At 34.0% G+C, this 15,403-nt stretch overlaps 1 protein-coding gene across 1 annotated transcript in view; it reads left to right on the top strand.

Annotated features, from left to right (window-relative positions):
* The window catches only part of Kpna3 (karyopherin subunit alpha 3), an 85,557-nt gene that overhangs the window by 26,937 nt on the left and 43,217 nt on the right, over positions 1-15,403 (top strand). The window lies entirely within an intron of this gene.

The raw sequence follows: 15,403 nt of genomic DNA on the forward strand, positions 1-15,403 counted from the left end.
AGTCTGCTGCTGGCATACACAGCATGCTCTTTTACAGTATCTTTATTTATTTTTAGTACGGAGCATTGCACCCAGGGGCCTTCTACCACAGAGCAACAACCCCAATCCCTTCCCCTACCCCCACCCCTTTTTTTTGTTTTCATTTTAAAATCAGGTCTTGCTAAGTTGCTGAGTCTGGCTTTGATCTTGGGATCCTTCTGTCTCAGCCTCCTGAATTGCTGCACTAATACATTGTAGATGTAGATGGCAATAGGGAGTTTTCAGTTCCATTGTAATCTTATGGAACTGGCATCAGATTTGTGGTCCGTTGTTGATGTTATGTAGTGTATGTCTGTACATTCAGAATATTATGTGAATATTTAAGAATGTAACTATATTCAGAATATTACTTACTCCACTACTTAGATTCTTAAGTCATTTACTTTTAACTCTTTTTTAATTTTTTAATTTTTTATTTTTTTTATTGCAAACAAATGGGATACATGTTGTTTCTCTGTTTGTACATGGAGTAAAGGCATACCATTTGTGTAATCATAAATTTACATAGGATACTTTTAACTCTTAGTTTCTATTTTGAGGCTGGTAAATGTTTCAAATTTTTGGATAGTCTTACTATCACAGGAAGAGGGACAGGTAAATCTACTCCAATCTCATAAGTCAGAGTTATTAAACACACAAATCTACTACAGGTAATGTGCAGACACTGAAAACATCAGGTTTAAGTCTTAAGAAATTCACTGGTAGAGATATCAGATAAAGACTATAAAATAAGTATTTTTAAGATCATGGAATTGTTTTAAGAAGGAATAAAAGACATCAGGAAGAAACAAAGATACTACTATAGTAGACCAGGCTAGTTATTAAACATGCAAAATAAAAACCACTGAGGTTAAAAAAAGCTCATTGTATAGAAGTATTGAGATTTAAAGTTGGAAATGCAGATTACAACCTATAGACAGAAAAGGGGAGCAAATGTTGATGATTACTTACCTTTTAAAAAATTATTTTTTTGTGGTGCTAAAGATTGACCCAGTGACTCACACATGCTAGGAAAGCACTCTGCCACTGAAATGCAGCTATGGCCCCTGATTACCTACTTTTTAATACACTTGTGCCAGTTGTATTATTATTACTGACCTCATTTAATTCTTAGAAGCACTTTTTTAGGTAGTTTACTACCCCACTTTTAGAGAGTGCTGTTACAGATAGAGTAAAAAGCAGTAGGTGAGGGGCTGGGTTGTGGCTCAGTAGTAGAGAGTTTGCCTAGCACTTGTGAGGCACTAGGTTTGATCCTTAGAACCACATTAAAAAATGAATAAATAAAATAAAGTTATTATGTCCACCTACATTGAAAAAAAAAACAAACAGTAGATGAAGCAAAATCGGTGAAGAAAATGATGAGCTCAGTTTTGAATATTATAAGGTACTTTTGGGGATTTCTGGGGAGTAATCTGGAAGGCACTTGAGTTCAGGAGAGAGATCTGGGCTTAAATTTTTAAGCTGCTTAAGTTCTCAGGGTTGTTGGACTTGCTAAATACACCCAAATCTGTTTACTTACAAATAGAGTAGTTTATTTAAAGGTTGCTGACTAAAGGAAGCTGTAGTTGAAGGAATGATTTAAGTCTGACATCTGACATTTCTGTCTACCTTGGCAAATCTGTAAAGAAAAAATAGATTATTTGTTGCATGAGATTGAGGTAGAGGATTGGTAGACTGGGGAGTGACTACTAGGATATAAGATTTCTTTATTATGATGAAAATATTCTAAATTTGTGGTGGTAGTTCTACAACTCATTGAGTATACTAAAAACACTTGAATTGTATACTTTAAAAGGATGAATTGTATGTTTAGTGAATTAGGTCTCAAAGCAATTGTAACAGAAAAGTGCTTTTCATTTAAATGTGTTAATCACAACCAAGAATAAACAGCTTAGCAAAAACAATATATAGCTATTTAACGTCAAAGAATTTCCATATCTTTAAAGGTTAACTAGATGTTTCTTGATATATATTTTCTGTTTATAACTTCATTGAAAAGTTATACATTACTGCACATTCAGAATTCATCAGGAAACATCCAGATGACCTAGAGGTATTAGGAAGTACTTGATAATTAAAGCCATGGAAATATGTATGATAACTTAGAATTCATAAGTGAATGGGCCTGTGGGTTATAGACGGAACCGAGGGAAGAAAAACATGGATGAATAAAGGGGAACGGGGAAGAAAACCAGGAGTGTAGAATTATGATCAGGAAGATGAGAATGAATGAGTGGTTTGAACAGAATTCTCTTACAGAGATGTGACCTACTAAGTAAGGATTGTGTTCCATTAGTGGAAGGTTGCTGATGGTTGGCCAATATCATACTGGTGGACTTTTGGATGGAATGGGCTAAATGAATGGAAGTGAAGAAGTGAATACAGTGCAGACCGCTTTTAAAAAAAAAAATTGACTAAGGAGGACTGTGGTCAGAAGAAAATGTAGGTTGAAGAAGAAAGAGTGAATATGTTCATGATGATAGGAAATAAAGGATGAAGAATTGGAGAGGAGATAATTGATAAAGCAAAGTGACAATGAGAATGAGTCAGCACAAACAGCCGCCTCTTGGACTGTCTTGGATAAAGGAAAGGAGATAAGGATGTTTGAGGATACAGGTTATGTGTGAGATTGAGAAGATTTGGATATTCCTGATAGAATGTTAAGTAGTTGTTTGTGATGATTTCTGTTTTCTTAGGAAATAGGAGGACTGGTCTTCTGTTGAGGGGAAGGAGGATATGGAAAAGGGGGCTTGAGAACAGTAGCTTTTTTTATGCAAGTTCTAACCAGGGAAGCCTAGAAAGATTTCTAAACAAAAAGCATTGAGAACTTAATTGAGGTTAGAGATCTAGAGTGGAGGTTGAGTAATTTAATTTCTTTTTGGGTTGCTACACTTAACCACAGATTTTGGAGTAAGAATTAAAGCAACCCAGTGTTAATATTTTACCAGGACAACAAGGTAGAAGTAGAGGGGGCTATGTTTTATAGTTTTTGAAAGAAATGTAAAACATTCAGAATTTATTCTTATTTGGGGTGATGGATTTGTATTGGTTCGTTGTTTTTTTTTTTTTTTTTTTTTTTTTTTTGGTGCTGGGAATCGAACCCAGGGTCTTGTGCTTACAAGGCAAGCACTCTACCGACTGAACTATCTCCCCAGCCCCCTGTAGTTGGTTCTTAATGAAAGGATTACCATAGAATCTTGAGTCATAGTGAAGCAAACTGAATGGGGTGAGGAGTAGGGGAAAGAGCATCAGTCTGTGCCTGGCCAGCCTCTTAAACTGAACTGTTCAGAGGATTGTTGAAGACATCATAGGTATTGTCAGGATTTGGATGGGACAGGAAAACAGCCATTTGACAAGAGTCTTCAGTGAGTGGTGACAGAAATGAGAATAGGGAAAGGTGGTTATAAACCTTTTCCACTTGGGTAGAAGCTATATAGAGGTTGATGAGACATCGACCCTGACACAAGTGGAGTACGGGAGTATGAGTTGTGTTAATTAACAGTGATGAGGATAGTTAACATTTATTGGAGGTTGTCTGCATACCGGGCACTGCCCTTGTTAAAAACACTAAATATGACTGGATTCCTTGATCTCAGGAACCCTGTGAGGTGAGGTATTGTCTTCAAAGTGGCCCACAATGGGCTGCTGTTGTGGCTCAATGGTAGGGTACTTGCCTAGCACTTGTGAGGCACTGGGTTCATCTTCAGCACCACATAAAAATAAACAAACAAAATAAAGGCATGTGTCCATCTACAACCAAAAAAAAAAAAAAAAAAAGAGGAGAGAGAGAAAGAGAGAGACTAACATTCCCAGAACATCATGAAGTTTGCATGTCGGGAGCAAGGATTAAATCTCAAGCTGACTCCAGAGCCGATGTTTCTAACTACTTTGTTATGTCATCATGGGAGAGTGCATTAATGTAATTTGTCCATCATATGGGTTCTATGTGTGCTAAATAATTTACATTGTTTTAATTACCTTAAAGGAAAACTGTTCAGTAGGATTTTGATGCTTTCTGATTTGGTGGTGATTGTGTTACTATATATTTGTGTGTTAATTAGACCAGTGTCCTAAGTGTGTGGTTCCTGAACTAATAGCATCAACATCATCATCTGAGATCTTGTTACAAACAGAAATTTTTACCTTGTCACAGATCTACTGCTTGAGAATTTTTGGGAATGGATCCCAAAAGTTTGTTTTAACAAGCCATGCAATTCTGATCGAGGCTAAAATTTGAGAACAGTTAACCCAAAGTAGAATATGGGAAGGTGAATGAGATTTTTGAATTAAGATACTTGAAGGTGTTAAGATTGTCAAGTGTTTCGGGGGTCACACTCTGAATTGAATTCAGGTGGAGAATTATTACCCTTACTTTTTACTCTGCATGGTTGCAGGTTATAGTTGATGTTACTAGGCACAAGTGAAATGGAAGCAAAATGTCAGTGAATCATCATAGTTGTTGTCAGCACAAAATGCATGCCGATACATCAACATTATTTTCTTTCTGTTAAACATTAAAAAAGTAATATTTTATACAAAAATAGTTAACAAGTTTTAAAGCAATAATAAATATCCAACAATCCAATATCTTATTTAAGACCTAGAACATCACCAGTACCCTGTGAAGCTATGTTTACCTTTCTGATCCTATCCCTGTTTTTCCTTCCAGAATTTACCTACTGTCACAAATTTGTGTAAATTGTCACTTTCCTTCTCTAGATTTACCATACGTTTGCATCCTGAAATTTCTATAGCATTAATTTTGCTTGCTTGTTTTATAAAAATAATATCAAAATGATTTTTAAAAAAAAAAACGTAGTTTGTTCACCAGACCTATTTCTGGATTGTATCTTGACACTTCATTCTTTTAATGAACGTTTGGGATGCTTTTATTATTTTTAAAGAATTTTTTGCTATTACAGACCAGGGATGCCAAGAAATTGCTTGTGTATCTCATGGCACTTGTATGCAAGAATTGCTGTAGGGTTTATACCTTGGAGTAGAACTGGTGATGTCTTTTGGGTATTTTTCTTTTTCACTGGATTTTCCCAAATTGTTTCCCAAAAGTGGTTATACTAGTTGACAGTTTACCAGTTGTTCTACATCTTTATGAGATGGTGATATACTTACTAATTTTGGTAATCTAGTAAATGCAAAATGGTATCTCATTGTGATCATAATTTGCATTTTCCTAATTAGATTGACCACCTTTTTATGTTGGCTATAGTTTTAAGATTAAAAAAATGTCTTTTTTTTTGTCTTTCTACATATTTTTTCTGTTGTCTTTTTATTATTGATGTGTAAGAGAACTTTAAGTATCTTCCCAGTTTGGATTGCCTATGTGGAATCTGAAAGAATAACTTAATTTTGATGGAATTACTCTTGTTTTTACTTTTTGTGTTCTACTTCAGAAATCTTTCTCCATTCAGGGATCATAAAGATATTTTACTTTAAAAATTTAAAGTGTTGCTTTCCAAGTCTTCAGTCCCTCTAGAATTGATTTTTCTTTATGGTAGTACACTAGCCTCCAGTTTCTTTTTCTTCCCATCTTGAATAATTCGCATAGTACCATTTACTGACTGGGCTTTTTCCCAATGGTTTGCAATGCCATCTCTTGTCATATCAAGTATCTATGTGTTTGGGTTTAGGTTTGTTTGGTGAATTTATTTTCTACTTTATATATATATATATATATATATATGTGTGTGTGTGTGTGTGTGTGTGTGTGTGTGTGTATATTATATATCCTTAAAAGTTAGGATTTTTTTTTATTACAGATAAATAAAATTAACAGTAGGTAACTCCATTAAATGTTCGGTGTTCACAGTCCCCAGTTGTCTTCTATCTGTAAAGCTTGAATCATATATAAAACCCATTAGATTTTGTTTGGATCAGTTGCCAAATAAGCTCTATTTGTTGTGACTAATTGATATGTCTCTTAAACTTTTGTTCACCTGTAGATTTCTTCTTTGTTTCTCAAACTGCCTGTTCCCTTTTTTGCCTCGTTGCTTTTGTAGTTAGAGAAATAGAGTTGTAATAGATTTTGCTAATTGCCATGCCAGTGTTGTTTAGCATGTTCTTTGTTCCTGTGTTTCCTAAAAATTGGTTGTTAGATGTAGAAAGCCTGTTCTGATTTATTTATTCACTTATTGAGATATAATTCTTCTAACTTACAATTCATTCATTTAAAGAATATAACAGAATGTTTTTATTTTATTTGTGAAAATGCAGAACCATCACCACAATCAATTTTAGAATATTTTCACCACCACTGAAAGAAATGTTATGTTACTTAGTGTTCATTTGTCATTTCCTCATCTTCCCAGTATTCTCCTCCTCCCATAAATCTAAGGAAGCAATTAATCTTTCTGTCTCTGTAGATTTCCCTGTTCTGAATATTCACAGTGTTGGAATCATGTAATACGTGACCTGTTGTGAATGGCTTTTTTCCACATAGCATGTATTTAAAGTTACTAGTATATTTGAGCAATTCTTTTTTTTTTTTTTTTTTTTTGCTAAACATTTTACTTTGGGTATACTATATTGTATGTGTCCTTTTGCCAACTGATGGACATTTGGGTAGTTTTCACCTTTTGGCTATTGTGAATAGTGATCATTTGTGTGTGTGTTTTTGTACAGATACAGGTTTTTATGTCTTGTAAATATATCTTAAGGGTGGAATTTGGTAAGAACTGCCAGATTGTTTTCCAAAAGTATCTATACCAGTCCCTCCAGCAGCATCTGAGGATTTCAGCTTCCTCACATCCTTTTAATGAGTTGTTAGGGTCCATTATATATTCTAGTTAAAAGTCTCTTATGAGATACATGATACATTTATCTCATTTTGTGGGTTCACATTTTACTTTTTGGGTACTATAACACTTCCAGTATGCGGTACATAATATCAGTTTATTTCTTTTTGTGGTGTTAGCGACTGTGATGATCCATTGCCTAGAACCATTACTTTACTAACAGCTGTGGAGTGGTACCATTTGAATTCTATCGTTTTTTTTTTTTTTTTTTTTATTAGAATTCTAAGTTCAAAATTAGTAGTTCTCTCAGCATATTGAAGACATTTTCACCTCTTTTGGCTTTCATTGCTTTTTAGTAGTCAGCTGGGTCATGAATACCCCGAAACATGAATACTCGATTGATGACAATCTTAAGGGTATCAGTACAGTATCCTCTAGGCTTTTTGTCTGTTTCACTCCTTTCTTCCTTCCTTTTTTTGGTTTGTTTTTGTGCTAGGAGTTGACCCAGGACCCTGAACATTCCAAGCAAGCACTCTAACCCTGAACTACATCCTCAACCCATACTTTGTTTTTTGACAGTGCTGGGGGATAGAACCCAGGACCTCGCACATACCAGGGAGTTCTGTACCACTTAGTTGAATCACCAGCTCTTGTGTCATTACTTGAGAGGGCAATCTTGTATCCTTGTGTAGTCTTTGAAACCAAATGAATTCCCAAAATGGTTTTGTCTCCTACCTCTCTCTTCTCAAGTAAAATTTATGTGCTTCAGTTAGTATGCTCAGAAAAACTGTTGGTGGTCCAAAAAACAAGTATTGTTTAAATATATGTATTGCAGAGAGTTTTTCTTTTATAGGCTTATTAAGGTATACTTTATATTCTGTATAGTTCACTGATAGTGTACAGTTGGATTTTTTGCAAATTTATAGTTTTACAATCACTATGATCCAGTTAAAATATTTTTTAATCACCCCAGGATGTTTCTTTCTTTCCTTTTTTTTCTTGTGCTGGGGATCGAACCCAGGGCTTTGTGCTTGCAAGGCAAGCACTCTTACCAACTGAGCTATCTCCCCAGCCCCTCTTTCTGTACTTTTGAAATTATTGATTTATTTTTTCATTATGGAGATTCTTAGCCTGTGGTTGACAGAAGCTTTTTATGGACCCAGAATCACCTGAGATTGCATGCCAACAGTATGGTTTATTTTTTTAAAAAAAAATTTTTTAGATGTTGATAGACCTTTATTTTATTCATTTATTTATATTTGGTGCTGAGAATCGAATCCAGTGCTTCACACATGCTAGGCAGGTGCTCTACCACTAAGCCACAACCCTAGCCCCACATGGTCTATTTTTAAAGTGACTTTCATCAGATTCTGAGAAGATCCTGGGTCTTTAAAAAGGTGAAGTTTTTGTTAATTATACAAATGCAGTAAAAGCAAAACCATTGAGTTTATCTTATTAAAGAACCCAGAACCTTGTGAGTATGTTGTACTAATATTATACAGACTGTCTTGCTTGTGTCCTTCCACAATGTCAGGATTTATTGAATGTTAATAGATTCATAAAGTACATCAGTCTTTATTTCACTGAGTGCTCCTGGTTTTCCTTGGAGTCATGACCGTAATAATCAGAAGTTCTTTGTTCCATTCTAGTCTTAATTGCTATATTTGTAGCACTCAAATCACACAGCACACTTCATGTAATTTTATACACATATACACGTGAATGTGAATGTAATATTTTATGTTACTGAAAAAAGAGTAAAGAGACAATGCCAAAAGTCAGTGCCAAGAGTCATTGCAGGTAGTCAGGTATTGTTCTACCAAACCAATTGGAGAAATGTCAAAGGGAAGGGTCCAGAAGGCAGAGAGGATCTTGCCAAATTGAGTCTGGGGACAGTAAATAGTCTGTCACCTGGCAATCTCCTGGGCAGAGAGGACTTGAAGAGTACACCAGAGGGGCCTATGACACAGGAAGGACAGGTCGTTGTCCTGTGCCATAGTCTGAGGTGTCTCTCCCCTTATATCTGGGACAAGATAGTTGCATTGTTGATCTACTGTGTCCAGTAACCTCAGGGGTGGTAATTTTTTGTTTGCACAAACAGATCACTTATCAGTTTGTGCCTTATGGTTGTACTGGGCAGATGGTGATTGTTATCTTACACAAACAAGATGCTAAGCCATCCTACCTTAATATTGTTACCCAAAATGGAATAACTCAGGACAAACTGCTTGTTACTGTATATCTAAAGTAATTCTGAAATTGTTTCTAAGACTGAAAAACTTTAGGAAGAAAAAAAAAATGGGGATACAATAATCAAAAATTTAAAACTGTGTACTTTATTATTTGTTAATAAGATTATAGACCAGTAAAATAGAACCATTTGTAAGCAAATGAAATTAGAGAATTTTTTAAAAGTTTGAATCTGTTGCTCTTTGAAGACAATCTTTTTCTCTGTCTCCTTTTAGAATTTCTTTTTGTCTTTTGTGTTCTGCAGTTTTACTGCGATGCATCCAGGTGTGCATTTACTTTTATTTTACTGCTTGAATCTGTGGTTTGAATCTGTGGTTTTTTGTTTTTCTTCGGTCCTGAAAAATTCTTAGTGGTTATCTCTTCAAATGTTGCTTCTGTCCAGTATCTTTATCTTTCTGGATTTTAAACATTGTTTTGTAGCTTATTTTATTCTGTTTCTCTTCTTGTTTATCATCATTATGCCTCTTATATTTCATGATTGTTGATTTCTTTCTTCTTTGGAGTTCACAGAAGCACATCAGATCTACTTTAAAACCTTTTTAGGTTCTTAATTTTGTTTTTATTTCTTTATTTCAGCATATTTCATATCAGTTTTGTGTGGTTCTTTTATTTTTAAAGGCTACTGGTAATTTCTTCTAACTCACTGATATTTTAAATTCCATTTTTATAGACCTAGAATATTTGCTATAGTGTTTTTTTTTTGCATTTTTTATAAGTTAATTACAGTATTCTAACTCCAAAAGGGATGCTTCCATTTTTAATTTTTTTTTATTTTTTTGGTTGTTGCCATTCACTCTAACTTATGATTGTGATTCTCTTTAAGCTGGTTTACTTTCTTGTGTATTTGGTGACTGGTACTTAATGCCAAGAGTCTAATTGGAACTGCTTTTCTGTAATAAACATGTACATTTGCTTCTGTTCAGGAACAGTGCATTTTGGCCGTCTTGAGGTTCTGGCTAAATGAGAAATCTTAAGGTTTACTTCTCCAGTTCCTAGTGTGAAGTAGGTATTTACCCTCACACTTTTCTTTTCACTTATTTACCTTTTATGACTTCCCCCTTAACAGTTCTTACGTTATAGGTTCACCTCTTAAAGGTTCCAGTACCTAATAACACCATGGGCTAGGGACCAAACCTTTAAACACAAGAGCCTTTAGGAACACTTATCCAAATTGTAGCACTTACCTATGATCTTTTAATCTCAGCATTTCTTTTTCCATGCACTTTGTTATTTATGACTGAATAATATTCCGTGGTATAGAAGATCCAGAGTTTGCTTAAATTGTGAAGGATATCTGGATCATTTCCAGGTTTTGACTAATAATAATGAAGCTGTTGTAAAGGTTTGTGTACAGGTTTCTTTTGAATATAATTTTCACTCCCCTGGGATAAATGCCTAGAAGTGCAGTCGCTGGGTCCTATGGTAGTTGCAAGTTTTTGTTTTTGTTTTTGTTTTTTTTTAATAAGAAATGGCCAAACTGTTTTTCAAATTGTTATTCTGTTTTACTAGTTTAGTATTCCAGTCCCATTAATAATATGAAACCTCTTCATCTTTCCAGCATTTATGTTGTCATTAGTTTTTATTCTAGATGTGTAGTATCTCATTATGATTTTAATTTGCATTTCCCTAATGGCTAATGATATTGAACATTTTTTCATGTGCTCATTTGTCCCTTTACATATCCTCTTCGATGAAATCACTGCATTTCTTTTGCTCATTTTGGTAATTCAATTGGTTGTTTATTTAACTGTAGAGTTTTTTTTTTGTTTTGTTTTTGGTTTTGGTGTGGTGGGATTGAACCCAGGGCCTTGTGCATTCAAGGCAAGCACTCTACCAGTTGAGCTATATTCCTAGCCCCTAACTGTTGAGTTTTAAGAGTTCTTTATAGGTTCTAGGTACTATCCTTTAATTGGATATGTGGATTGCAAATATTTTTTTTCAGTTCCTATCTTTTTTTATCTTCTTCACATGGACTTCTTCAGAACAAAATGATTTAATTTTAGTGAGGTCCAGTTTTCCAGCTTTCTTTATGAATCAAACTTTTTGTTCAAGTCACATCCTAAAGATTTATCTCTTGTTTTGTTTTGTTTTATTTTCATGTAACTTTTATGGTTTCTTACTCATGTGATCCATTGTGGGTTAATATTTTTTACTAAGATGTGAGGCTTAAGTCAAGGTTCGTGTTTTGTCTGTAAATTTCTACCTGGTCTAGCACCCTTTGTTGAAAAGGCCACCAGTGTTCGTTTAAATGCTTTTATAAAAACAGTTTGGCATAATTTTGTGGATCTATTTTGGGTTGTTTGTTCTGTTCCATTGACCAATGTGTATGTCCCTCCACCAGTATTACATAATGTTTGGTATTTTGACTATTTGGTAACTCTTGAAATTGCCTAGGCTGATTGTTCCCACTTTATTCTTTTTCAGAATTGTTTTAGCTATTCTAATAACTGTGCCTTTCCATATAAATTTTGGAATAATCTTTTCTGTATCTATAAAAGACTTTGGGAATTTGAATAGGAATTGCCTTAAAACCTTTGTATCAGTGGGGAAGAATCAACATCTTTACAATGTCTACTAGTTCATGAATACATTGTCTTTCCAGTGTTTAGATATTCGTTGAATTCTCTCATCAAAGTTGTGTAGTGTTCTAAATACAAGTCATATATATATATATATATATATATATATATATATATATATATTTTTTTTTTTTTTTTTTTTTTTTTTTTTTTGTAATAGGGATTCAGTGTGACATGACTACAGCCATCTTGGTTGTAACTGCCTTTTGCATGCCAGTTAACCCTGCATCCCAGGCCTTATAAGATGAAATTGTTAGGATAGTTAGGTAAGCACATTATGCTGGTCACTGATTCTTGGACTGTTTGTTAACTGAAGTTAGACATTTTAAGTTTTTTAAAAAACTTTTTATTAGTGTGTTATAGTTATATAGTTAATAGTAGGGTTCATTTTGACATATTCATAAATGCATAAAATATAATTTACTCCATTTCAATGCCCAGTACTTCCCCTTTCCCTTTAATCCCCCTCTCCCTGATCTCCTTCCTCTCTGTCTTCCATTTTTTTAAAATTAATGCATTATAGTTACACATAAAAGTGGAGTTTATTTTGTTGTCTTCATACATGAACACAGTAGCATAATATGGTCATTTTCATTCTGCAGTTTCTCCCCTTTCCCATTCCTCCTCTCGCTCCTTTATTCCCCTTCCTATATTCCACTCCCTTCCATTTTCATGAAACCATTCCCCTTTTTTTAATTCCTTATTCTCTCTAGCTTCTGTATATGAGTCCACACATTTTACCCTTGACTTTGAATCTGACTTATTTCATTTAGCGTGATGTTCTCCAGTTCCATCTGTACTGGCAGATGACATAATTTTATTCTTCTGCTGAGTAACACTTCTTTGTATACATATACCAAATTTCTCTATCCATTTGTCTGTTGATAGGCACGTAGGCTGGTTCCATAACTTAACTATTGTTAATTGTACTGTGAATAGTTTTAGAGGAAGGCCAGATACATACTCGTTGGCTGCAGTGCACCTTTGCCAAACTTTAGTATACAAACCCCTTTTTCTTGCTTCTGCTTTTGGATGCAGGGAACTACTTGTCTTGCTCTGATGTGCTTCTGTCTATTAGTCCCCAATAAACTGCAGTTTGTGTAATTGTGGATTTGTAAATTTGTTGAAAAGTTAAAAGTGGTTTTTTGTTTTTTGGTTTTTTTTTTTAGATTGTATTTTTACTTTCAATCTTGTGTTCATTGCTAGTATACTGGTAAGAACTCTCAGCACTATATTGAATAAGAGCAGTAAGAGGGACTTGTCTCGTTCTCAGTCGTAGGGGGAACATTTTCAGACTTGTGCCCACTAAGTAAGATATTAACAATAGGTTTTTTGTAGTTCTTTTTCTGAGTTGAGGAAGTTCCTCTCTGTTGCCATTTTTCTGAGTGTTTTTATTATGAATGGTAGAATTTTTTGTCAAATGCCTTTTCTGCATTGGTTAATGTGATCATTGATTTTTCTGCTTTAGTTTATTATGGTTTACATTGATTCATTCTCAAACCAGCTTTGCATCTGTGTAATAAAGTTCAGTTGGTCATGGTATATAATACTTTTAGTACAGTAGTTCCCCCTTATCTGTAGGGGATATAATCCAAGAACTCTACTGAGTGTCTGAAACTGTAGCTAATAGCAGTCTATACATACCCACACACAGTTTTTTCCCAATACATAGAAATCTGTCATGAAGTCCAAATTATAAATTAAGCTTAGTAAGAGATTAACAATAAAATGATACAAGTCATAGCAGTATACTGTAATAAAACTGTATGATTTGGTGTCTCTCAAAATATTTTATTCCATAATTATCCTTATGATAATGTGAGATGATACAGTGCTTATATGATAAGACAAAGTGAGGCGAATTACATAGACATTGTGACATAGAATTAGGCTACTGTGTAGGGATTACTTGAACACAAACGTTGTTTTTTTATTTTTTATTTTTATTTATTTTTTAACACAAGCATTGTAATGCCACAACAGTTGATCCAATAACCAAGTTGGTGCGAAGTGATTAACAGGTGGGTAGTGTACACAGCATGAAAACATTGGGCAAAGGGATGATTCACATCCTGGATGGAACTGCAGGAGATTTTATCATGCTACTGAGAATGGTACACAATTTAAAATTTATGAGCTGTTTATTTTTGGAATTTTTCATTTTGTATTTTTGGGCTGGCATTGACTGTGACTAATTAAAGTCTTGGAAAGCAAAACCATAGATAAGGGAGAACTACTGTATATTGAATTCTATTTGGTAATATTTTGCTAAGGATTTTTGCATATATATTCATGAGAAATATTGTTCTGTGCTTTTTTGTTTTTTAATGAAATTGAATTCTTTGATTTTATTATTAGGGTAATGCTAGCTTCATAACAGGTTTTTGAAGAGATGTATAGAATTGATGTTAGGTCTTTTTCAGACATTTGGAAAAATTATTCACTTAAACCATCTCAACCTGGAAGGAAAATTTTTAAATTACAGATTTAATTTCTATATTAATTATAGTGTTATTCATTGTGTGAGCTGTAGTAGTTTGTTGTTTCGAAGAATGGATCCATTTCATTTAAATTGTCAAGTATATGTGTGTAGGTTGTTTGTAGATTCCCTTATTGTCTTTTTGATGTCTCTAAGACCTGTAGTCATATCACCTTTTTGCTTTCCAACACTGGTAAATTTATGTCCTCTCTTTGTTTCATTTTGTCTTGTGTCAGTTTTACTGATTTTTTTTTTTTTCCAGAGAAACAGATCTTTGTTTCATTATTTTTTTCCCTTTCCTGTTTTCAGTTCCATCAATTTCTGTTCTTTATTACTTCCTTCTTGCTTTGGGTTTATTTTGCATTTAATTTTTGGTCTTAGAACCTGTCAAAAAATCAGTTTCAATATACTTTTGTCTTTAAATCTGAAGAGGAATCACTTGTAAGTGGTATGTAGTTAGATCATTTTAAAAATCAGTTCTTCCAGTCTTTGGCTTTGATTGGAAAATTAAATTGTGACAAACTGAATCTGGCAGTATAATAAAAAGATTAACAGACTGTGATCATATAGTTTTTATTCTAGAAGTTTAAGGATGTGGTCATACTTAATATGTAAAATGAAAGAATCTAGTATATCAAAGAGGGAATATATAATTTCAGTGGTTTCTGTTAAGACATACAAGATAGAGGCTTTTAATAAACTTGGAAGGATACTTCTTCATGAACTTTGGGTATAAAATATTTATCTGAAACTTATTTTCATTTTCATGTGTTTTTAAGATTAGGGCAATGAATTATTTTTTAAAAGCATGAATAGTTAAGAGATAGAATTGACCAGCACTGCTGTGGGAATGAGAGGTAGGGGGACAATAGAATTCATTGGTTGCAGTCATCAAAAACCAGTTCTGACTGACTTAAGTAACCATCATTTGTTGGAAGAATATGAGACACCACATAGAATGAGAATTGGGGAAGAGAGAAAGCCAAGGATATAGGCATTGTTTACTCATGACCAGGTCCAAATTCTTTGGAATTTAATGACCCTTTTTATCTCCCTTTCTACTTTGTTTAGGACTCAGAGTTACAGGGGAGTTTTGTTGGTGTTTTGGGGTCCTGATTTAGGAGAAAGTAAGGCACTTGAGGTTTTATGAATATAGTACACACTGGGGAGAATATGGTTCTCCCAGAAAAAAACTTCATGCAGTTAGAATAAGAGAATGGATACTAGCTACCAAGCCCCCACCTTCCATCTTACGCAGAATTCGAGAACACATATTGAGTAAAACTGAGTTTTGACTTTTTATA

The sequence above is a fragment of the Sciurus carolinensis genome, chromosome 5 (assembly GCF_902686445.1).
Source record: "Sciurus carolinensis chromosome 5, mSciCar1.2, whole genome shotgun sequence".
In the NCBI taxonomy this organism is placed as follows: domain Eukaryota; kingdom Metazoa; phylum Chordata; class Mammalia; order Rodentia; family Sciuridae; genus Sciurus; species Sciurus carolinensis.